The following is a 23,586-nucleotide window of genomic DNA, read 5'->3' on the forward strand; positions in this document are numbered from 1 at the left end:
ATGACACAGATCCTTGTCTGATGACTGGAAACAATGCATAGCCAAATTGTTCAGTTTCCAGAAATCTTACCAAGGCAATAATTTACAACACACAGAGGCAGGTGAATTTTATAATAATGAATAATACCAAATGGCATTATTTTGATTGTGATAAATAAGCCATGTGTCTGACTATCTGCACAGAAATTTCATTTATTCTCAAAGATAAAGATTATTTGGGAACTTCCTGTATAAGACCTCATACTCCAAGGGTGAATGCTGATCTGCCTTTAAGACACTGCACCAATGTGAAAATCATAGGGGTTGCCCTTGCACTCTCTCCTTTATTGCATTAGGATTGAAACATACAACTTTCTGTGTTCCCACCCTGATACTAGCATCTAAAAATTACAGTATTTAATGTTGGCTCTTTGCAAATATTTATGCATTTAATGCATAATAGAAATCCTACCACCAAAAGACTCACTTCCTAAATAATGTATATTCAAACCAATTTTATATTATCAACTTGCCTAATTCTAGTAATCAAAAATGCATACACAGGTTGCAAGATTTTACTTGTGAAGGCACCTTTGTTAATCCTCAGCTAGGGGTAGGACTCTAAACTTTGTCTAATGCATATCTGAAAACTCACCAAAACATAATATATTCATGGATTTCCTCTGTTGTCCCAGAGTTTCCAGAGTTACAAAATGATCATGCTGCCACGCAGAGAGAAAAGGCTAATGGCAACTTGTTTCTATTCAGTTATTATTAGACTTAGAAAAGCTGATCAACGGTGACAGTTCTACTAACTCACTGACTTGCTTTCCAAAAACCTACGGATATTTCCAGCTCAATACAGTAATTATCCAAAGATTAGTGACCAAAGATTAATTTATCCTCTTAAGTGACCATAAATAATAGGGATTACATTGCCTTGACATTTTTCCATAGCCCATTCTCAGTTGCCACCAGACACTCAAAGTCATCATGATGAATTAGAGGAAGAAGACAGATTAATTGGATTTAGCATTGCTTTTACTAGATTTTTTTCCCAAAAAGTAATAGCCTGTCTTCTGGTTTAAGTGGACATATTCTAATCTAAGCTAGAAAAAATAACTACCCCATATACAAAAGCAATGATACTAGCACGTACATAACAAGTGAAGCCTAAATTATAAAAAATTGTGTTCTGGAGTCAATACCCAAAGCTTGCATGGCTCTTTTCTCATTCCTGACCTTCAACGTTATTAAGACTCTTTTAGTCTGATGTGTTGGCGTGGGATTTAAAAGACTAAATGACTTCTGTTTCTCAAACTCTAAGACAAAAAAAAAAAAAAAAATGCAATGCTTTAGCTGGACTTCCCTTTTCCTCCCCTCCCCGTAACTGGTAGAAATCAAATTTATGAGTCAGCAAACCAGTATTTCAGATCATCACAGCAAGCACAATTGCATACAAGCATGGTCAAAACACTGCTTGACCCCCAACATGTGTTTTAACACAGACCTTGTAAATGGAACCAAATTATATTAAAGGATGAAACAGTTCTTGAAAGGTATAGGGTGTCTTTGTTTACAAAAAAGGGAAGACACTCTCTTTCCACAGTTCCTTTCCATCCACCCCTTGCTTTTCCTGCTTTTTCCTCCAGAGTCACAGCACTTCTTGCACCTTCAGCTGGGCTTCAATCCAGGACCCAAGTCCTCACAGAGTACAGCACAGCATGAGTCAACACACACGCCCACAGGCAGGTACCGCACCAGCCAGCTCAATAACAATGGCATTCAGCACATCTGTAGTGCTTTATGCATCTAGAAGTGTTCTGACACTCAATTATTTTACTTAAGTCTCCCTGCACACTCTGCGACCGGAAACTAGGGCAAAACACACTGTGTGTGGTTGTGTGTGGCCAAAGCAGTGAGTGGTTATCTCAATTAGGACTGAATCCATTCCTGACCAGGGAGTGCCACAAGATGATACCTCCTTCTCTGTCAACCCCAAATGTCTAACAGTGCACAAAAACAAGTCATGTTTCTCAACTATGCTATACTCCACCCTAGTCCTCATCAACACAAAATTTAATTTCATTTACTCTAGTTTCCTAGTAGCTTTCCTACAAGAATTTTTAAGAGTAGAACCTACACGTAAACAAGAGCTAGTTGTTTTCATTACGAATTGTGAATGAAACAGCTGGCTCAGCTACCAAACTCTGAAGGTTGATCTACAAGATAACATCACCTGCTTGCTAAACGGGTTTTCCATCATCAATGCTTTACATTTAAATTTGAAATATACAAACTAACTGAAATGATTCCAACCTGTTCTCACAGTCTCCTACAAGGATGGGAAACATCCAGCCTATGCAATCATTTGGTCTGACCCTGCCAAGGCAACAGTAGGTGGGGCTCGAAATTCAATAAATCTGTAACAGGCTAATTTTTAAGTTGATAATTTTGTGTGGCCTGCAAATGATGTCATAAATATCCAAACGCCCTTGACAGAAAAAAGGTTGTCCACTCCCAGAAACAACTTGAAAAGTAAGACTTATAGACTAGCTTCATGACATCACAAATGAAACAAAACATAAATGCCAAAAGTCTCAGAGGTCATGTTAAGTTAAAGGGAAAAAATAAGTCTCAAAACTAAGTTTTCAAAATACTTAAAACAATGATAGTAAAAGTACAAGTCTGACCTCTAGAAGGATGAAAATCCAAATTAGCAAAATCTTAATGCTAGAAGAATGTTCAGGAATGAAGTTTTGTTACTTTTAAATATAAAGACTTCAATGGAAAGCAAATAATCCACCTAGGGGCAGCCCCTGGATCCGCTGGAGCCAGAACTCTGAGTTTCTGTTATCACATGGTGTTCCTCTTAGAGACTCATGCTCTTTCCAAAGCTCTGCCTCTGGACTCAGCTTCCCTTTTAGGTTCTCAGCCTGCATTTCCAGTCACCGGCTTGCCATCAGCCCTGGGATCCCACAGGCTTTTAATACTCTGTATGTCTAAAACCTGAGCCAGCCTTTCCCAGAAAACTCCTCCTCGTCATATCCTATTTCCTGTGCTATCTCAAGGTCAGGCTTTGGCTCTCTTGAGGATGCTAACAGCACCATCCCAGGCTGGCAACATAACTTGGGAGGCCTGGCATAAAACGAAATGTGGGACTCCCTAATGATCTTATGCAGATGTAGACTCTGGAGGCAGGCATCACAGGTGGTCTCTGTCACTGCCCCTGCCCCTCACTGTCACAGTTCCCTTGATCTACCCTTTCAACACCTCACAGCTGCCCCTCAAACCTCAGGTGGCTTTCAGTCAGGAACTTTGTCACTTGTGGCCCCCTATTTCTTTCCTATGCAACTCAGTCATCTTTTTAAAGTACTACTTCAGGGGCCAACGCTGTGGCATAGTGGGTAAAGCCACCACCTGCAATGCTGGCATCCCATATGGGCACCAGTTCAAGTCCCGGCTATTCCACTTCCAATCCAGGATCCCTGCTGATGCACCTGGCAAAGTGGCAAAAGATGGCCCAGTGCTTGGGCCCTGCACCCATGTGTGAGACCCAGAAGAAGCTCCTGGCTCCTGGCTCTGGTTCGCCTCAGCTCCAGCTTGGGGCCATTCGGGGAGTGAATCAGTAGATGGAAGACCTGTCTCTCTGCCTCTGCCTCTGCAATTCTGCCTTTAAAATAAAAACCTTTAAAATAAAAATATCAATAAATAAAGTACTTCAGAAATTGTATCTCCCCATGGTTTGTGTGTTAAGTGATGTGCACACTTCTTAACTCGGCATTCAGATCTTCCATTCCTCAACTGCACCATCCTTTCCCAGCCTTATCTTCGATGACTTGCCAATATGCATCCTGGGCTCCCACTGAAACAAACTCCTTGTCACCCACTTACTAAGCCCAATGTGTAGAAGAATACAAAACCAGGGTCCTAAAGCCAGAGACTTAAGTTCAAATCCAGCCCCAGTACTTACTAGCCTTAGTAGCCATCTAAAACACAGGAATCCTAACAGTTCCGTCGCTTGATTACTGCATAGAGAAAACAAGCAATTATAGCATACAGGGAAAATTGCTGAGTAAACATAGTGTCCATGAAGGATTACTGAATAGATTAAGGTAACACAGCATGCATGGGAGAGCTCAGTACCAGCATTCATTTTCAGAACTGTCCCAAGCCCTGCTTAGACTATGCACCTTCACCTGGAATTCCCTTTTCTGTTCAACCTGATGGTGAATTTCTACTCCTCCATCAAGAGCTAATTCAAAAGCTACCTCCACAAAGCCTTTACTAATCAACTCAGTAGTCATTTATCTTCCTCTAAAATCCAGTATCTTGGGTGGGCAATTAGCCTAGAGGTTAAGATACCCATGTCCCTCAACACACTACCTGGGATTAGCACCCAGCTCTGGCTCCTGACTGTAGCTTCCAGCTAATGCAGATTCTTGGGAGCAGTGGTCAAGGCTCCAGTGATTAGGTCTATGCCATCCACATGAGAGACCTAGATTGAGGGCTAAGCTCAGCCCTGGCCAACACCAACATTCAGGGAATGAACCAGCAAATGGAAGTGCTCTCAGCCTCTCAAATTATAAAAATGTTTTAAAATAAATAAAATCCAGGGCTGATGCTGTGGCACAGCTGTTAAATGCCTGGCCAGAAGTGCCAGCATCCCACATGGGTGCTGGTTTGAATACCTGCTGCTCCACTTTCCTTCCAGCTCCTGGCTAATGTGCCTGGGAAAGCAGTAGAAGATGACTCAATTCCTTGGGCCTCTGTGCCCATGTGGAGACCCGGAAGAAGCTCCTGGCTCCTGCCTTCCGATCGGTTCAGCTCCGGCTGTTGTGGTCATTTGGGGAGTGAATTAGCAGATGACCTCTCTCTCTCTGTCTCCATCTCTCTCTATAACTCTTTCAAATAAATAAAAATAAATATTTTTTAAAAATAAAATCCTGTATTTTTGTTTCTTTAGATTGCCATGTACAGCATGCTGTCTTTGATCTACACATCTACACACCATTTTGTTTCCCCTTGTAACTTCTCAAGGGCATGGAATTGGTCAAATTCATTTCTGCTTCTTGCATGGCTCTTATTTCATAGTTAACACTCAACAAATCAAATTACTTACATACCATCTTTTAAAAATAAAAGCAAAATTTAAAACACACACACACAAGACACTCAAGAGCAACAGCCTGGGTGTAGAGGGGGCTGTGGCAAGGGGATGACACTGAAGGGGAAAGAGACACAGCTGCTCCTACATACTCAAGCCTCTGAAGAACGAGAAGTCACCTGGAAGAGCCATGACCAAGTCTCCAGATGGTTAATTTCCACCTCCAACCTCAACCCCCAAGACAGACCTACATTAGCACCTGGCCTAAGAGAGCAAAGGAAAGGATCAATGGCATGCCCTAGATGCCAAGGTGTGTCTAAGGAGAAGACCAAAGACTTAGAATCATTTCAGGCCTTCCTCATATTCCCAGCTATAGCAACAAAGGTTTTTTTTTTCTTTTATTTACATGCATTTCATAAATACAACATTAGGAACATATTAATTCTTCCTATAGTACCCACCCTCTCACCCACCCCTCTTCCTCTCCTGTTTCCTGTCCTGTTTTTCACTAAGATTTTCATCTAACTTTATATACAGAACATTAATTCTATTCTAGGTAAAGAATTCAACACTTAGTATGAGAAAGAAAAAGAAAAACAACAACAATAAACTGTTCCTCAACAGTCCAGACAAGGGCTGTTCAAAGTTATTGCGCATCGAAGGTGATTTTGCCTTTTATTTTTTCCTCCTCTTTTCCCTTCCTTCCTATCCCTTCTTGCCTTTTAGAAACTTAATTATCTTTAAAAAAGAACTCAAGAATGATACATCTTTTGCAAGCTCTCAGACATAACTATAACTTATGAGACATAAGAATATCCTCACTACTCTAAAAGAAAGTGATTCTTGAGAACAAGTTTTACTATTTTTAAAGATTTATTTATTTGAAAGCAGTTATAGAGAGGCAGAGGGAGACAGAGAGACAGAGAGATCTTCCTTCTGCTGGTTCACTCCCTAGATTGCCTCAACAGCTGGAGCTGCGCCAATCCAAAGCCAGGAGCTTCTTCCAGGTCTTCCCATGCGGGTGCAGGGGCCCAAGGACTTGGACCATCTTCTACTGCTTTCCCAGGCCATAGCAGAAAGCTGGATTGGAAGTGGAGCAGCTGGGACTCGAACCAGTGCCTATATGGGATGCCGGCACTGTAGGCAGCGGCTATACCTGCTACGCCACAGCACCAGCTCCAGCTTTGACTATGAAGTCTCATGATACAACTCTTTGAGGACAGAGGTCCTGCATGGGAAGTTAGTGCACAGTGATTCCCGTTTATTTAACAATTAACACTCTTATGTATGACATCAGTGATCACCTGAAGCTCTTGAAATGATCTGCCTAGGCTATGGAAGCCTCTTGGATCCACTAATTCGACAAGGCCATAAGCATGGCAACAAAGTTTTATGTCAATTATTCATTGGTGTATGTCCTCTGTTTTATGTCAATTATTCATTGGTGTATGTCCTCTTCTATTTTCATATACTATGATCTATAATGCCCAAGCCATTTGCTGCTCTTACAAGGGCTCAAAAACTGGTAAAGCACACAGTCTTATAAGTAATGAAATATTATTTCAAACTGATTTTTAAAATACCACTGGCACTTACCAAGTTAGCGAATACTAATAAAAACAAAACTTAACATTGGTGGGGCTTTTAGAAAGCCAGTACACTACTGGTGGCACAGTAAACTGGTTTAAATTCTCTAACGGATAATTTGGCAATGTGTAACAAGCATCAGCCCCTTTGAACCAATAATCTCACTTTTAGACATATACCCCAAGAAGCAAACCCACAAAGGGGGAAAAAAAAACAATGTGCTCAAAGATGTATACAGATATGCTACTCTACAGCGTGATATTGCCTGCCAGAGTAGACCAGAATGGCAGAAAACCAGTTACTGAAACAAGTGGGTACACTATGTGATAGGTAAAGATGCACCTTACGAAGTGTTTACTGATACACCCGAAACAAAAGCAAATGCGGACTACAATTCCTTACTTACAATTCTCAAATGCCACAAGGTTTTTCTAGGTTCATTTATTTATTTGAAAGTCAGAGTTACACAGAGAGAAAAGGTGAGGCAGAGAGAGAGGTCTTCCATCCACTCCCCAGTTGGCCACAATGGTTGGAGCTGCGCCGATCTGAAGCCAGGAGCTTCATCTGGGTCTCCCATGCAGGTGCAGGGGCCCAAGGACTTGTGCCATCTTCCACTGCTTTCCAAGGCCATAGCCAAGAGCTAGATTGGAAGTGGAGCAGCCAGGACTTGGACCGGTGCCCATATGAGATGCCGGAACTACAGGCGGCGGCTTTACGTGCTATGTCACAGTGCCAGCCCCTCAAATTTTCTATAAAATGGAATCAACACTCACTTGGAGACAAAACCTATCCTGAACTGACATGGGACTCATCAAGGCTTCCAGGTGTTCCACTTCTTCTCAATGTCCACACATTCTGCTGCAAAAATGTTAATGTGTTTGATTGCAGGGTGCCTCAGCCTCCTCTGAGAGTGTTAAAAATATGGGTATAGGCCGGCGCCACGGCTCACTAGGCTAATCCTCCGCCTAGCGGCGCCGGCACACCGGGTTCTAGTCCCGGTTGCCCCTCTTCCAGGCCAGCTCTCTGCTGTGGCCAGGGAGTGCAGTGGAGGATGGCCCAGGTGCTTGGGCCCTGCACCCCATGGGAGACCAGGAAAAGCACCTGGCTCCTGGCTCCTGCCATCGGATCAGCGCGGTGCGCCGGCCGCAGCGCGCCGACCGCGGCGGCCATTGGAGGGTGAACCAACGGCAAAGGAAGACCTTTTTCTCTGTCTCTCTCTCTCTCACTGTCCATTCTGCCTGTCAAAAAAAATATATATATATATATGGGTATATGTGCAGGTTATTTTTTTAACATCCAAAAAATGAGGACTGGTGTTGTGGTGCAGTGGGTTAAGCTGCAACTGCAATAGCACTGGCATCCCATATGTGTACCAGTTCAAGACTCAGCTGCTCCACAACCATCCAGGTCCCTGCTAATGTGCCTGTGAATGCAGCAGAAGACAGCCCAAGTGCTTAGGCCCCTGCCACCCACATGGGAGACATGGATGCAGCTCCTAGCTCCTGGCTTCAGCCTGGCTTAGCCCTGGCTACTGCAGCCATTTGGGAGTGAATCAGCAGATGGAAGATCTCTCTATCTCTCCCTCTCTCTTTGTAACTCCACCTTTCAAATAATTTTTAAATATTCTATTTATTTGAAAGTCAGAGTTACAGAAAGAGACAGAGACAGAGAGAGAGGTGTTCCATCCACTGGTTCACCTCCCAGATGGCTGCAATGGCCAGAGCTGTGCCGACCCGAAGCCAGGAGCCTCTTTGCAGGTCTCCCACACGGGTGCAGGGGCCCAAGGACTTGGACCACCTTCTGCTTTCCCAGGCTATAACAGAGAGCTGGATCGGAAGAGGAGCAGCTAGGACTAGAACCAGTGCCCAAATAGGACGCCGGCTGGTGCTTTAGGTCAGGGCTTTAACCCACTGCACTACAGTGCCGTCCCCTCAAATAAATTTTTTAAAATAAATAAATCTTGGGGCCAGCGCTGTAGTATAGCAGCCTGCAGCACCAGCACCCCATACAGGCACCAGTTTGAGTCCTGACTGCTCCACTTTCAATCCAGCTCCTTGCTAATGTGCCTAGGAAAGCAGTAGAAGATGGCCCATCCCGGTTGCTCCTCTTCCAGGCCAGCTCTCTGCTGTGGCCAGGGAGTGCAGTGGAGGATGGCCCAAGTCCTAGGGCCCTGCACCCCATTGGAGACCAGGATAAGTACCTGGCTCCTGCCATCGGATCAGCGCGGTGAGCCGGCTGCAGCGTGCCGGCCATGGCGGCCAATGGAGCATTGGAGGGTGAACCAACGGCAAAGGAAGACCTTTCTCTCTGTCTCTCTCTCTCACTGTCCACTCTGCCTGTCAAAAAAAAAAAAAAAAAAAAAAAAAAAAAAAAAAAAGAAGATGGCCCAAATGGGAGACAACCTATACCCACATGGGAGACCTGGAAGAAACTCCTGGCTCCTGGCTTTAGATTGGCCCAGCTCCAGCCATTGTGACCATTTGGGGAGTGAGCCAACAGATGGAAGATCTCTGTCCCTCTCTCTCTGTAATTCTTTCAAAAAAATTTTAAATAAATAAACCTTTATAAAATTACAAAATTAAAAATTAAAATCCAAAAAATATGAACTCCAGAATATGTTAACACACACACACACACACTCATATGTATGTAAATTTCAAGTAAAATAATTAAAGTTTAGAGTCCTTTGGCTTTGCAGAAAAAGTTGCTAGAAGAGGCCGGTGCTGTGGCGTAGCAGGTAAAGCCACCACCTGCAGTGCCAGCATTCCATATGGTCGTAGGTTCAAGTCCAGCTATTCCACTTCCAGTCCAGCTCTCAGCTAGGGCCTGGAGAAGCAGTAGAGGATGACCCAAGTCCTTGGACCCCTGCACTCGGGGAAAACTCAGAGGAAGCTCCTGGAAATGGATTGGCACAGCTCTGGCCATGGCAGCCAACTGGGGAGTGAACCAGTGGATGGAAGACCTCTCTTTCTGCGTCTCTTTCTCTCTGTGTGCAACTCTGACTTTAAATAAATAAACCTTTAAAAAAAAAAAAAGAAGAAAGAAAAAGTTGCTTTAAGGAATGTTAACCTTACAATGCTACATCTGCAAGGGGTAAGGTTAAGTGAAAAAGACAAAACAACTATAGATAAACCAAATCTCTCTAAATAATTACAGATTCCAAAGCAATAAAACTGTATTGTAGTTTCTTATTATTTAGATTCAGGTAGATTTCTGTAGACTTCACAATACTTCTAGTAAGGGCTCAGTCTTCACACCTATTGAGCATCATGTACAAACAAGGTTACAGAAAGAAATGATACACTAAGTTTTTGGGTTTTTTTTTTTTATTATTATTTTTGGACAGGCAGAGTGGACAGCGCGAGAGAGAGACAGAGAGAAAGGTCTTCCTTTTCCATTGGTTCACCCCCCAATGGCCACTGCGGCCAGCGCAGAGCGCTGATCCGAAGCCAGGAGCCAGGCGCCTCTCCTGGTGTCCCATGCGGGTGCAGGGCCCAAGGACTTGGACCATCCTCCACTGCACTCCCAGGCCACAGCAGAGAGCTGGACTGGAAGAGAGGCCACCGGGACAGAATCCGGCGCCCCGACCTGGACTAGAACCCAGTGTGCCGGTGCCACAGGCGGAGGATTAGCCTATTAAGTAGCGGCGCCAGCTGATACACTATGTTTTATAAAAACTTTTCAAGGTGGCCCTTAAATAGACTGATCGAAAATTTAAATCATTTAAAGGCATTACTTTAAGTTTTTCCATTTAAAGAGACATTTAAAACAAAACCATGTTTTATCCAGGCAAGACCCTTGGAGATTTTTTTTTCCTGGTGACCAGTAAGAAAATGCAAAGTTGCAGCCACTTGGGGAGTGAACCAGCAGATGGAAAACCTCCCTCTCTGATTCTCCCTCTCTTTCTGCAACTCTGACTTTCAAATAAAAAAAATCACTTAAGGAAAAAAAAAGAAAATGTGCAAAAACTAGTGTGTGTGTGTGTGTGTGTATACATATATATATGTATACATATATATACACATATATGTGTGTATATATACATATATACACATATACATATACATACATACATATATATATATATATATTCTTGCCCCTCTTACAAGTAGCCTGGATACCTGAAACACTTAAGAACCACCAAGGGGCTGTGCTGCAGTGTAGTAGGCTAAGCCTCCACCTGCAGCACCAGCATCCCATATGGGCACTGGGTCAAGTCCCAGCTGCTTCACTTCCGATCCGGCTCCCTGCTAATGCACCTGGGAGAGCAGCAGAGGCTGGCCAAAGTGCAGTGCTTGGGCCCCTGTACCCATGTGGGAGACCCGGAAGATGCTCCTGGTTTTGGATCAGCCCAGCTCCAGCCATTGCTGCCATTTGGGGAATGAACTAGAGGATGGAAGACCTCTCTGTCTGCCTCTCCCTCCATCTGTAACTCTGCTTCTCAAGTAAATAAATCAAAAAAAAATCAAAATAAGATTCTAGATAGAAATTATCAAGTCTTCATTTAATATTTCCTATATAATTAGAATAAAAGCATAAATAGGAGTCTATTATCTCTATCTTACCTTTTCCTGCCCCTTACATCTCAATACCTCCCATCACCACCAAAAAGAGAAAAAAATTAACAGGAATTTCATGTGTAGTGTCTGGCTGGGACTCAGATGTTAGCACCCCATGATCTGGCTCTTAACAGTTGTAGATCTAATATTAAATATCTGTTTTGATTCAAAATCAAAATGTGGCCAAATAATCTGATTTTATTTAAAATAAAATCCCTTCATCAGTTCCAGCCTATGCCACAAAATGAACATTTCTGAGTAGAAAGGGGAGATAAAACATAACACCTACAACTACAACTCTGCACACTTATTATTTATGTACTTATTCATACAAAGCAGCTGCTTCTGCAGAAAAGTCTACCACAGTCATTAATATAATATTATCAAGGTAGAGCATTACATTAGTAGCCCACAACAATGGCAACCTCCTGCCCATTTACCCTACAAGAGTTAACATCATGAAATACCATTGTTTAACCAACCATTGACAAATGTGAATCCTTTGAGATGCTGCCATTAAAAATTTCAACATAAAGTCAAAACTCATAAAAAGGATAATTAAGCAAGATGAAATGGTTTTTACTGTTAAAAACAGTCACTAGAGTAGCACACTAGACTTGGGATGAATATTTATCTGCCAAGAAAAGTCAATAAATATCCCCATTTAATGAGTTGTGATTTTCTATTTTTATAAAATGTACCTCAAGATTGATCTTCGGATCCAATCTAAGTAAAAATATTTCTAAGTAAATAAATTTTGGCTTTTGGAACTCATGCACAACACTGTGGATACAATTTAACATCAACAAAAGAAAAGTTATTAAACTGTGGATCAACACACCTTTTTCTGACTTCCATCCATTAACTTAACACCGGTCTTTCATTTAGATTTAATTACCTAAAGCATGAGCTGAACTAAATTTTACTCTTTAGTGAGTGATGCTCAAGTGGGGTGTCGGAGGGTGGGGGGAGATGGTGCTGGAGAAGGAAGACAGCACAATTCCCTTTACTACAAGCAACACATGGGAAGTTTCAGAGACGCACACTTAGTAACCTTAGTAAAAGGCACATTCAGTATTATAATTTCATATTTAAAAAAACAAAACAGAAAGGGGCAAGCATTTGACAGCAGTATGGGGAGCACCCAGGGAAGTCCTGGCACTGCTTCCCATTCCAGCTCCCTACTAAAGTGCACCCTAGAAGCAGCAGACAGTGGCTCAGGTATTTGGGTCCCTGCCACCTGCATGGCATTTGGGGAGTGAACCTACAAGTGGAGAATGTCTCTCTTCCTACCTTCCCCCTTACTTCATCCCTCCCTCCCTCCTTCCCTATCTTTCAAATGAAATGAAAATGAATTTTTAAAAACACAGCACAACTAAAAGCAAAGCTTGACTTTTCTGTCAATACAGTAGCATGGCTTTATCTTCTGAATCCAAGGGATGCTCACAGGTAAACTACCCTTGGAGGTGTACATCAAAATCTTCAACAACCATGAGATTTTTATAAAGAGGGAATGAAGAGAGTTTGAAAAACTGCTTTGGTCCATATACATTATTTAAAATATATTCTCATAATTAAAATGTATTCCCATAAATAAAAATTAGTAGAATCCGAAAAAGACTTCTGACTTGAGGCTAAGCAAGTCATTTCCTCAGCTCCTTACTTCCAGCCCCCATATGCAAGCTGAGCAATTCCAGTAGCTGTTGAGGAGACAGCGGCAAAGAAAGCCCGGCCATGCACACGAGGCCCGCATCCATCTGCAAGCACTGCTGTCCTTGTCACTTGGGACACAGCAGGGCTGTCTTGGCGCGGTGGGTATGCAGAGTTTCCAGGCGCACTAGAGCTGCCTGTTCTGAACCTCTGCCAGTAAAAACACCCACAGTTCCTCTGTGGGTGGCACCAGGCTAGGCAGGTGCTCAGAACTGTGCAGAGCTGACTGCTCAAGCTACGTCTGGGGTTTAGCTTGTTTTTGTTAGGGTTTGTTTAATTGGAATATGAGGTCATATTTCTGGTTAAGCTGTGATAACTTTAGATGGTTCTTCTCTGAAAATGACTTGAAAAGGTTTACGATTACTTGCATAAGAAACACTAGGGAACACACAAGTAATACTCAAGAAAGAGTCAAGGAATTTTTTTTAAAAGGTAGGATTCAGGGCCAGCACTGTGGTGCCATGGGTAAGGCTGCCGCCTGAGGTGTTGGCATCCCATATGGGTGCCAGTTCTAGTCTGTGCTGCTCCTCTTCCAATTCAGCTCTCTGCTATGGCCTGGAAAAGCAGTACAAGATGGCTTAAGTCCTTAGACCCCTGCAATCATGTGGGAGACCTGGAAGAAGCTCCTGGCTCCTTATCAGCACAGCTCCAGCCACTGTGGCCATTTGGGGAGTGAAACAGCAGATTGAAGATAACTCTCTCTACCTTTCTGTAACTCTGCCTTTCAACTAAATAAGTAAATATTAAAAAAAAAAAAAAAGGTAGGATTCTACTTTCACAACTATAAGTACAAATTTTCCCAACTAAAAAGATGCTCTTAAATTCTAAACTGTGCAAGTTGGCAGTTTCCTTATCTACAAGTTACACACTACGAGGCTACCCTAAAAAAATAATTTATATGGAAGCCCTTTCTTTATGATAAAGAACCGTATAAATGATAATTTAAACAGAATGTTACATCAGAATAGGTTGCAATTAGGCTCTCTGCCTTCCACTTTAAGCTTAATTAGTAACTCGAATTCATTCTGAAAGAAAACTCCAAAATGTAAGCTACAGGTAACATTCCAAGTGCATCAAAAACACAATGGCTGAGGGGTGTCAGGATGACCGAGTGGTCTAAGGCACCAGACTCAAGAAATGAATCTTGATGTGAATGGAAGGGGAGAGGGAGTGGGAAAGGGGAGGGTTGTGGGTGGGAGGGACGGTATGGGGGGGGAGCCATTGTAATCCATAAGTCGTACTTTGGAAATTTATATTCATTAAATAAAAGTTAAAAAAAAAAAAACCACAATGGCTGCATAAAATCACTGATACATCCCAGGGTTGTGACTCAAAGAACAGAGAGGGCGAGGCTGCTGTTGGGGCATAGCAGTAAAGCTGCCACCTGCAACACCAGCATCCCATATTGGCGCCAGTTCGACTCCCGGCTGCTCCTCTTCCATTTCAGCTCCCTACTAATGGCCGGGGAAAAGCAGCAGCAGATGGCCCAACTGCTTGGGCCCCTGCTACCCATGTAGGAGACTCAGATGAGGCTTCTGGCTCCTGGCTTTGGCCTGGCTCAGCCCTGCCTGTTGTGGCCATTTGGGTAGTGAATCAGCAAATGGAAGATCTCTTGCTCTCTATCTCTCCCTCTATCTCTGTAATTCTTTCAAAATAAATAAGTAAATCTTTTAAAAAAAATAACAAAGTGGCCAACCACATCTTGGAATTCATCAAGGAGCAGTAACCACACGAAACAGAGGACTGGTATACACAACACACAGAGACAAAGGCAGTGAGACAATCCTGGCCCAGTGAAAGCACTTCAGCTTGGCTAGAGCACAAGAAGGAGATGGGGAGAGGCAGGGTTAGCAGATCAGCAAGGCCCAGAGCCCACACATCTCAGGTAGGCAGTTTCACCTTCTCCTAGAAGTAATGGGTATCGCTGATAGCATCTAAACAGAAAAATGATTTGGCCCAAGATTTTAGAAAAACCACTCAAGTGTATGTATAACTGCGAAAAGAAGACCAGGTAAGGGGTTATGACAACAATCAAGGGCAAAAGTAATGAAGGCACCAGGTGAGACACTGCAGGGAAGAGAAAGGAGGATTGCTTTACAGGCATTAAGGAAATAAACACAAAAGGACTTTGACAAAGTAAAGAATTAAGATGAATTCCAGGATTCTGACTTGAGCAAGCACTGAGAAAATTCAGAAGGAGGAGATGTCTGCCTACAGGGGAGCTTTCGCTTTTGGTGAGGGAGGGAGGGAGGTTGTATGGGGTCGCTACAAAATGAGTACACTTCAGTATGATACATACTGTGCACCCAGAGGGGACTGTCCAGAAATAGGAAATGCAGGTCTTGAACAAAGAGAGACTTGGAAATAACAGTCCCAAGACAGTGGCTGGGGCCATAGGGCATGAGAGACACCCAAAGAAGGCAGGGAAGGGGAAGCGACCACATGGTCAGGGACTGAGCCATAAGGATTCCTGGAACACAGTTCACTCTGACACATCAGAACTGCTCCTGAAATGACTCTGTGCTATGCTTTAAGATTTTATTTATTTATCTGAGAGGTGGAGTTACAGACAGTGAGAGGAAGAGACAGAAAGGTCTTCCTTTCGTTGGTTCACTCACCAAATGGCCACAATGGCCAGAGCTTTGCCAATCCGAAGCCAGGAGCCAGGTGTTTCTTCCTGGTCTCCCATGCAGGTGCAGGGGCCCAAGGACTTGGGCCGTCTTCTACTGCTTTCTCAGGCCATAGCAGAGAGCTGGATTGGGAGAGCAGCAGCCGAGACTAGAACCAGCGCCCATATGGGGTGCTGGCACTGCAGGCGGAGGATTAACCTACTGCACCGCCGGCCCCTGTGATATGCTAAGTTTGAGCTGACTTGGTTCTTTTGGCACAAGAATCTGTACATTTGTACTCATCTAGAATTCACTGTACATCATCTACACTATTCACTATTCAGTCTGACTATGAATCCAGAAACATTCTGGAAATGAAACGAAACACTCACCCTATCCTCACTTCTTTATTATTCCAAAATCACTTTTTTTTTTAAGATTATTTATTTACTTGAAAGGCAGAGCTACAGAGAGACAGAGAGGTTGGTCTTCTAGCTGCTAGTCCGCTCTCTCAAATGGCTGCAACACCCAGGAATAGGCTGGGATAGGCCAGGCCAAAGGATCCTGGAGCTTCATCCAGATCTCCGACATGAGCACAGGGCCCAAGCCCTTGGGCCAACCTCTGCTGCTTCTCCCAGGCCACTAGCATAAGAGGAGCAGCCAAGACTCCCATGTGGGATTGCCAGTGCCACAGGCAACGGCTTTACCCACAATGCCGGCCCCCTACTGACTTATTTTAGCCCATAGTTTACACAAGTTTATTGCCATAAATGTGTTCTCTTACCTTTTCTACCTCTCTTCCTGTGCAGAGAACAATCAGGTCTTTTTCTTAGAATGAATGTGACAGAGGCTGGTGAACCACATTATTCATTCACTGTAACCAGTTCAACAAAACACTACCACTAGAGACTTCACTCAGACACAGAAATGGTTAGTTATACTGGCAGCTTTCGCCACTAAACAAAAGCAAAAAGCCTAACTTCTGACTGTAGTCAAAATCCCTTCTAATTTAGGTGTAATACACAATTACACATTCTGTGGTACTGGGGCCCACAAAGTGACAGCCCAAAGAGAAGCCCTCAGAAGCAGTTTCTCTGATCTCCTCCCCCGCTGTCTCACTCCCCATCCTCTCCCCAGGCAAGCCACAGCTACTAGAATTCCTCTTCCCCATGGCCTGTTACAGAAATCAGAATCCCGTTCCCCCAGAGCCAGCCATGAACCAAAGTTCCCAGTATTACTACAACCTCCCCTACATACACTTTCTGTTTTAAGAGCTGAGCATAGAAATCCTCTGATCTGAGAAACTCTGACTCCCATTTCTGAAACAGTCCCACCCAGTGCCTGGGAGGGACACTGCGGAGCCAAGAAGAATCCTTTATTCTTTTAAAGATTTAGTTAGTTAGTTAGTTAAAAATCAGAGTTACAGAGAGAGGGGAAGAGACCGAGATCTTCCATCTGCTGGTTCATTCCCCAGATGGCTGCAATGGTCAGAGCTGGGCCAGGCCAAAGCCAGAGCCAGGAGCTTCTTCCAGGTCTCCCACATGGGTACAAGGGCCCAAGTACTCAGGCCATCTTCCCCAGTTGGAAGTGGAGTATCCAGATTTGAACTGGCGCCCATATAGGATGCTGGTGTTGCAGACAGCAGCTTAATTCACTACTACCAATGCCAACTGCAGCCAAGAAGAATATTAACAGGGGGCCAGGGTTGTAGCACAGCAACTTAAGCCACTGCCTGCGACACAGCCACTGGCATCTCATATGAACACCAGTTGGAGTCTGGGTTACTCCACTTCCAATCCCTCCCTGTTAATATCCCTGGGACGCAGCAGATAGTGGCCCAAGTACTTGCTCCCCTGCCACTCACACTGGAGACGCAGATGGAGTTCCAGCTTCCTGATTTCAGCCTGGTCCAGTGCTGGCCATTGTGGTTATTTGAGGAATGAAAGAACCAATGGAAGATCTCTTATGTGTCTCTTCCTCTCTCTCTATAACTCTGCCTTTCAAATAAATAAATAAATCCTTTAAAAAAAAAATGGGGCTGGTGTGGTATAGCAGGTAAAGCTGTTGCCTGTAGTGCTGGCATCCCATGTAGATTCTGGTTTGAGTTCCTGTTTCACTTCTCAAACAGCTCCATGCTAATGTGCCTGGGAAAGCAGCAACAGATGGCCCAACTGGTTGGGCCTTTGCACCCACGTGGGAGACTGGGAAGAAGCTTCTGGCTCCTAGCTTTGGCCTGGCCAAGCCCTGGCCATTGGGGCCATCTGGGCAGTGAACCAGCAAATGGAGGATCTCTCTCTCTTTCTTCTCTCTATAACTCTGCCTTTCAAATAAATAAAATAAATCTTAAAAAAAAATCCTCAGGCCGGCCTCCCTGGATTTCCCTTGGTCCTACTACTATTAGATTATAACCTTTTTGTCCAGTCATATGTCCGTGCCTCATCAGACCTACACATAAAAGCAGTTAGTCAGTCCTGAGTCTTTGGATTTTTTTTTTTTTTTTTTGACAGGCAGAGTGGACAGTGAGAGTGAGAGACAGAGAGAAAGGTCTTCCTTTGCCGTTGGTTCACCCTCCAATGGCCGCCGCGGCCGGCGCGCTGCGGCCGGCGCACCGCGCTGATCCGATGGCAGGAGCCAGGAGCCAGGTGCTTTTCCTGGCCTCCCATGGGGTGCAGGGCCCAAGCACCTGGGCCATCCTCCACTGCACTCCCTGGCCACAGCAGAGGGCTGGCCTGGAAGAGGGGCAACCGGGACAGAATCCGGCGCCCCGACCGGGACTAGAACCCGGTGTGCCGGCGCCGCTAGGCAGAGGATTAGCCTAGTGAGCCGCGGCGCCGGCCCTGAGTCTTTGGATCTTTAACCTAAAGGCACCTGGTGCAGGTGCTGCAGTTAAGCCACAAGTTAGATGTTCCCGTGCCTATCGGAGCGCCTGTGTTCCATACCTGGTCCCAGGCCCTGCTCCAAATTCCAGCTTCATGCTAATAGGATCCTGAGAAGCAGCAGTGATGGCTCAAGTGATTGAGGAGACCTGGAATAAATTTCCGGCTCCCAGTTTTATCTGACACAGTCCTGGCTATTACTAGCACTTAGGGAGTGAACCAGTGGATGGGAGCTCACTTTCTTTATTTCTGCCTCAAAAATAATTTTTTGAGATTTAAAAAGATTTATTAGAGTAAAAGAACTCCAGCCAGAGTGACATGAAGAGGGACTTCCAAGAGAGGAAAAAACCCAAAGGACCCTGTGGCACTAGGGTTTTTAAACAATTTTTTAAAAGAATATTAAATAATATGGTTTGGGAATTACAGAAAGTAAAGGTCTTCTTAATCAAGCCTATAAAACACAAAGAGAGTAAATTTTTCAAAGGTTATCATTAACTATCAAAAAATAATGACTCTGAAAACATATCATTTTAAATAGATTTTTTTTTAAGTCAATGTACCATTTAATTAGTTTTATTTCTCCAGGAAGAAAGGAGGAGATAAGTAAAGGAGACTGGAACCAGGGAAAGATCTCAGCCAGGTTGTGTGCACACCCTGGAATGAGTCAGAGCAAAAAGTCCTGCACTTCCCTAGTTCCATGGGTTTTCCAACAGCCAGAGGCGTTAAACACAAAGTTGCAACCTGCCGTTGATTGTCCTTTGTGCTTTGGTTTTCCCAAAGGTGTCTGATGCCCCTCCACCTATGAACAGGTAAAAACTTTGCTCCCTGACCCACATCAATCTTCCTGCCACAGTAGAGTATGTGAGACACATCTCTGAGTACTGTGTCATCAGAGCTGCATCCCGCCATCAGGCTGTGAGGCCATCAGTATTTCTCATTGGTCCCACTGCCCAACCTAGAATTCAGTTTGTTTCTCTTTTCCAAAGTCTTAAGTGAGATTTAAACCCATAAAGAAGCCATCAGATGACTTGCCCTGTTCCCTTCACCCCCTCAATTGCAATTTCTTTGGAATCTCAGCCTTTTAAGATGAAAAAGGTTGAATCCGGTTATATTGCAAATGCCCCAGGGAGGTCTGTTACTCATCTGTTTCTCCGCAACAGATCCTAAGCTCCTTGGGTAGAGCTGATAATGTCTCTCTCAGCCGCTATCTCCTGTGCCCAGCACAGAGCCGAAAACAGAGGGCGTTGTTTACTTGGCAAACAAGTGTAGAACAAATGACGGTAACAGTGAGATAAACGCATCTACACCACAGTGAGCATGAATTTGTCCAGGCCCTTTTCTGAGAAATGTGGGTGGGTCACCCAGATGTGAGAAGAGGTAAGAGTCCTAAGACAAGCCCCTCTTCAGTCAGCCTGGCAGTGCTGCCCCTCTACGAATCAGTCCAAGGGAGCCCGGTGCTTCAAAGGCCGGCCCAGACTTCTGCCTGAATGCCACCCAAAGCACCCTGTTCTCCCTCGGACGCTCCTCTGCACTTCAAAATTCTACTTGAACAAAACATCAAGAATTGGCAGCTGTTTACTCCCCACAAAGATCAAGGAGCAGGGATCCAGACCAGGCATCCGACACGGCGCGTAAGACACACAGCGGGTAAGACACTGCCTGGGACACCCACATCCCTTATCAGGGTGCCTGGGGTAGATTCCCAGCTGCTCTCCAGATTCCAGGGATGAGAGGCAGCAGAAGATGACTCTCATCTTTCCTGGGGTCCACATAAGAGACCCGGACTGAATTTACAGGTCCTGGCATCAGCCTGGCCCAGCCCCAGCTGTTGCATTTGGACAGTGAACCAGGGGACAGGAGAGCTTGCTTCTTCTTTCAAATGAAAGGTAAATAAATAAATAAAAGAATCTTATCTAGCCAATATAATGTGATTCATGGTAAAAACCCAGCTTTTGATGTTTAGCCTAGTAAAGAAACTTGCATCCCTCACTGGAATGCCTGGGTTGGACTACCAGTTCTGGCTCCTGACTTCAACTCCCTGTTAACACACACCCTGCGAAGCAGGGGTGATGATTCCCATAATTGATTCCTGCCACTCATATAACAGACCTGGATTTCTTTCAAGCTCCCAGGTTTGGCCTGGGCACAGCCCTGGCTGCTGCAGGTGTTTGGGAAATCAACCAGCAGATGAAAACTTTCTGCTTGTGGCCACCCCACCTCCCCCTCTCCTTACCTCTGAAATAAACAAATAAAATTTCAAAAACAAAACAAAACAAAGTACCAGCTCCTAGAGTCAAACCTGGTGTGAAATTCTGGCTCCACTGCTTGTTTAAACTCTGCAAAACCTGAGTTCTATTTCCGAAAAGAAATTAATAAAGCCATTTCTCATAGGGTTGCAGCAGGGCTTATATAGGCATGCATGTAAAGAGCTCAGCCACGATGGCCGGCGCTGTGGCTCACTAGGCTAATCCTCCGCCTGCGGCGCCAGCACACCAGGTTCTAGTCCCGGTTGAGGCGCCAGATTCTGTCCCGGTTACCCCTCTTCCAGGCCAGCTCTCTGCTGTGGCCCGGGAGTGCAGTGGAGGATGGCCCAAGTTCTTGGGCCCTGCACCTGCATGGGAGACCAGAAGCACCTGGCTCCTGGCTTTGGATCAGCACAGCGCACCAGCTGCAGCGGCCATTGGAGGGTGAGCCACCGGCAAAAGGAAGACCTTTCTCTCTGTCTCTCTCTCTCTCACTGTCCACTCTGCCTGTGAAAAAAAAAAAAAAAGAAAAAAGAAGTTCACTACAACACATTGTAGTCACACTACATGTGTACATGAGAAAGGTGCATGAGAAAATTCTAGATTACTTTCAGAAGATCTCCAATTAGACTCACAGCTGATGTCTCATCAGAACCCCTACAGGCTAGAATGAAATGGCAAGAATTAGTCCAAGTTTAAAAAAAAAGAGCTCAGCCACGGGAAATATTTAAGAAATGTACACTATAATTTGGAGACCTAAATTCCCACCCACCACCAGCTCCTTGTGGATCCTGAACTAATCACTTATTATAAAGAAGTTAATGAAGGGCCCAGCGCTGTGGCATCGCAGTAAAGCGGCCAACTGTAGTGCCAGCATCCCATATGGGCACCGGTTTGAGTCCCAGCTGCTCTACTTCCCATCCAGCTCTCTGCTTTGGTCTGGGAAAGCAATGGAAGATGGCCCAAGTCCTTGGGCCCCTGCACCCACATAGGAGACCCAGAAGAAGCTCCTGGCTTCGGATGGGCACAACTCTGCCCATTGCAGCCTTCTGGGGAATGAACCAGTGGATGTAGTCCTCTCTCTTCCCCCCTCTCTTTTCCCTCTCTCTCTCTCTCTCTTGCCCTGCCTCTGCCTTTGTAACTCTGCCTTTCAAATAAATAAATCTTTAAACAAAAAAAAAGAAACTAATGAAAACAAAGAATCACAACTAACAATCAATCATGGATAAGATAACAAAAAGTAGACTGAAATTCTGAAAAACAAAAGCCATAAATAAATTCTAGGTATTTTTCTCACTGGACTTAAAGCTTGCATGTCTTATCACAGATGACTCAGCATTAGAACATCAAATGAAAAAGCTTGAACAAACTTCAAAGCAAGTACTCTAGTATTTAGTGCTTGTTGTAGATGATGGACTTAATGAAATACCTGTGTGTGTGTGTGTGTGTGTGTGTGTGTGTGTTTAAAGAGAAGGGGAACAGAGAGATCAACAGCAACTAACTTAAAGTTTATCATGTAACTATTTTTTTCTTAGCTGAAGTTAAATTATTTTTTCCCCTCAGCCCTTAAAATTTATCAGTTATGCCCGTATTATCTGGTGCCTGAGTAATGGCCATTGTTCAATCTGGCGGCTGTGTTATTACACAAGGCCACTTCAAATGCATAGGGTCCCTTTGTAGGAATTAGACAAAGGACGCCCAGAGCACAGGCTGGTTTTCAGTCCCCACTTGCCCGAGTTGGCATTCTTGTGCAAGGGCACAACCATACATGACAGTCAGGCAGATATACACAAAGATCTTCATACATTTAAGTGGAACACCTGTACCTTGTTTATATGATACACACCACCCACACGTACATAAATGACTGAAAGAGCTGTCAAGGACTGAATGAGTAAACGGAGAAAGATAGTCATCAAAACTGAAAATACAGAGTTTCAAAAAGTTCAAGAGAGAAACGGGTTCCTTTCCTTTGCCTCTTTGGCTTCACCTATCCAGTACTGGGATACCGTAGCCAACTGGAACTTTGGGGACCGATAGTAGCTAGACACTTCAACACTGCAAAGTAATTCTGGTCCCTGGCAAACCCCATGGTCTCTCTCTCTGCACTCTCTTCCCTCTCCCGCCCCTCTCAGGAAGGGAGGAACCCACAGACACCAATGGGATCTACTTAACTGAGTTTGCAAAAACAACAGTAAATAAGAGACTGAGGTTGTTTTGACTGTATGAAAAATCCGTAATCCCAGGCAAGAGTATGCTGAATATTGCAGGAAAATAGTCTTAAAATGTTAACTGTCAATTTCACCACCTTCCCTCTCAGAAACCTAGTACTCATATAAAAATACAAAATTATTTGTGTTTAGTGTTGCAAATGCGTCTCTCTCCTGCTAACCTACTCAGTGGCTGCTTTCTTTAAACCGTAAGAACATGTTATTACATCTTTAATACTTCTGTACCTAGTTCTATACCTGCACGACACAGTAGCTTCAATAGCTATTTAAGGAACAGAAATTCCAGGTTAAATATGGTCTTTATTCACATTCACAAAGAGACAGAGTACAAGAATATTCACTGCAGCATTGTTTATAAGCCTGGAAGCAATCTAAATGTCTATTAAAGGAAGACTGCATTAATAAAGCATAATATATGCATACAATGGAAAACCATGTTGAAATGGAATTTGAGCTACCAGACCAAACGGAGGGATTAGGTGAGTAAGTGTCCAACTTCTGGCAGAACAAAAAAAAAAAAAAAAAGCAAGTTAGGAATGACACAAACAGAATACAAGCTTTCAAAACCCTCAACATTCCCCATTACTATCTTTGTCTTAGAATTTATTACATTCCTGCTTATTCTTCATAGCCACACTAAAGTCCTAAAAACATATTCACTCTAAAAATCACAGAAAAAATTTTC

The 23,586-nt window shown here is 44.0% G+C and overlaps 1 protein-coding gene across 4 annotated transcripts in view; it reads right to left on the bottom strand.

Annotated features, from left to right (window-relative positions):
• The window catches only part of SLC16A10 (solute carrier family 16 member 10), a 141,404-nt gene that overhangs the window by 116,505 nt on the left and 1,313 nt on the right, over positions 1-23,586 (bottom strand). The window lies entirely within an intron of this gene.

This window comes from Oryctolagus cuniculus, chromosome 5 (assembly GCF_051225735.1).
Source record: "Oryctolagus cuniculus isolate XC-2025 breed Fujian yellow rabbit chromosome 5, ASM5122573v1, whole genome shotgun sequence".
NCBI lineage: Eukaryota > Metazoa > Chordata > Mammalia > Lagomorpha > Leporidae > Oryctolagus > Oryctolagus cuniculus.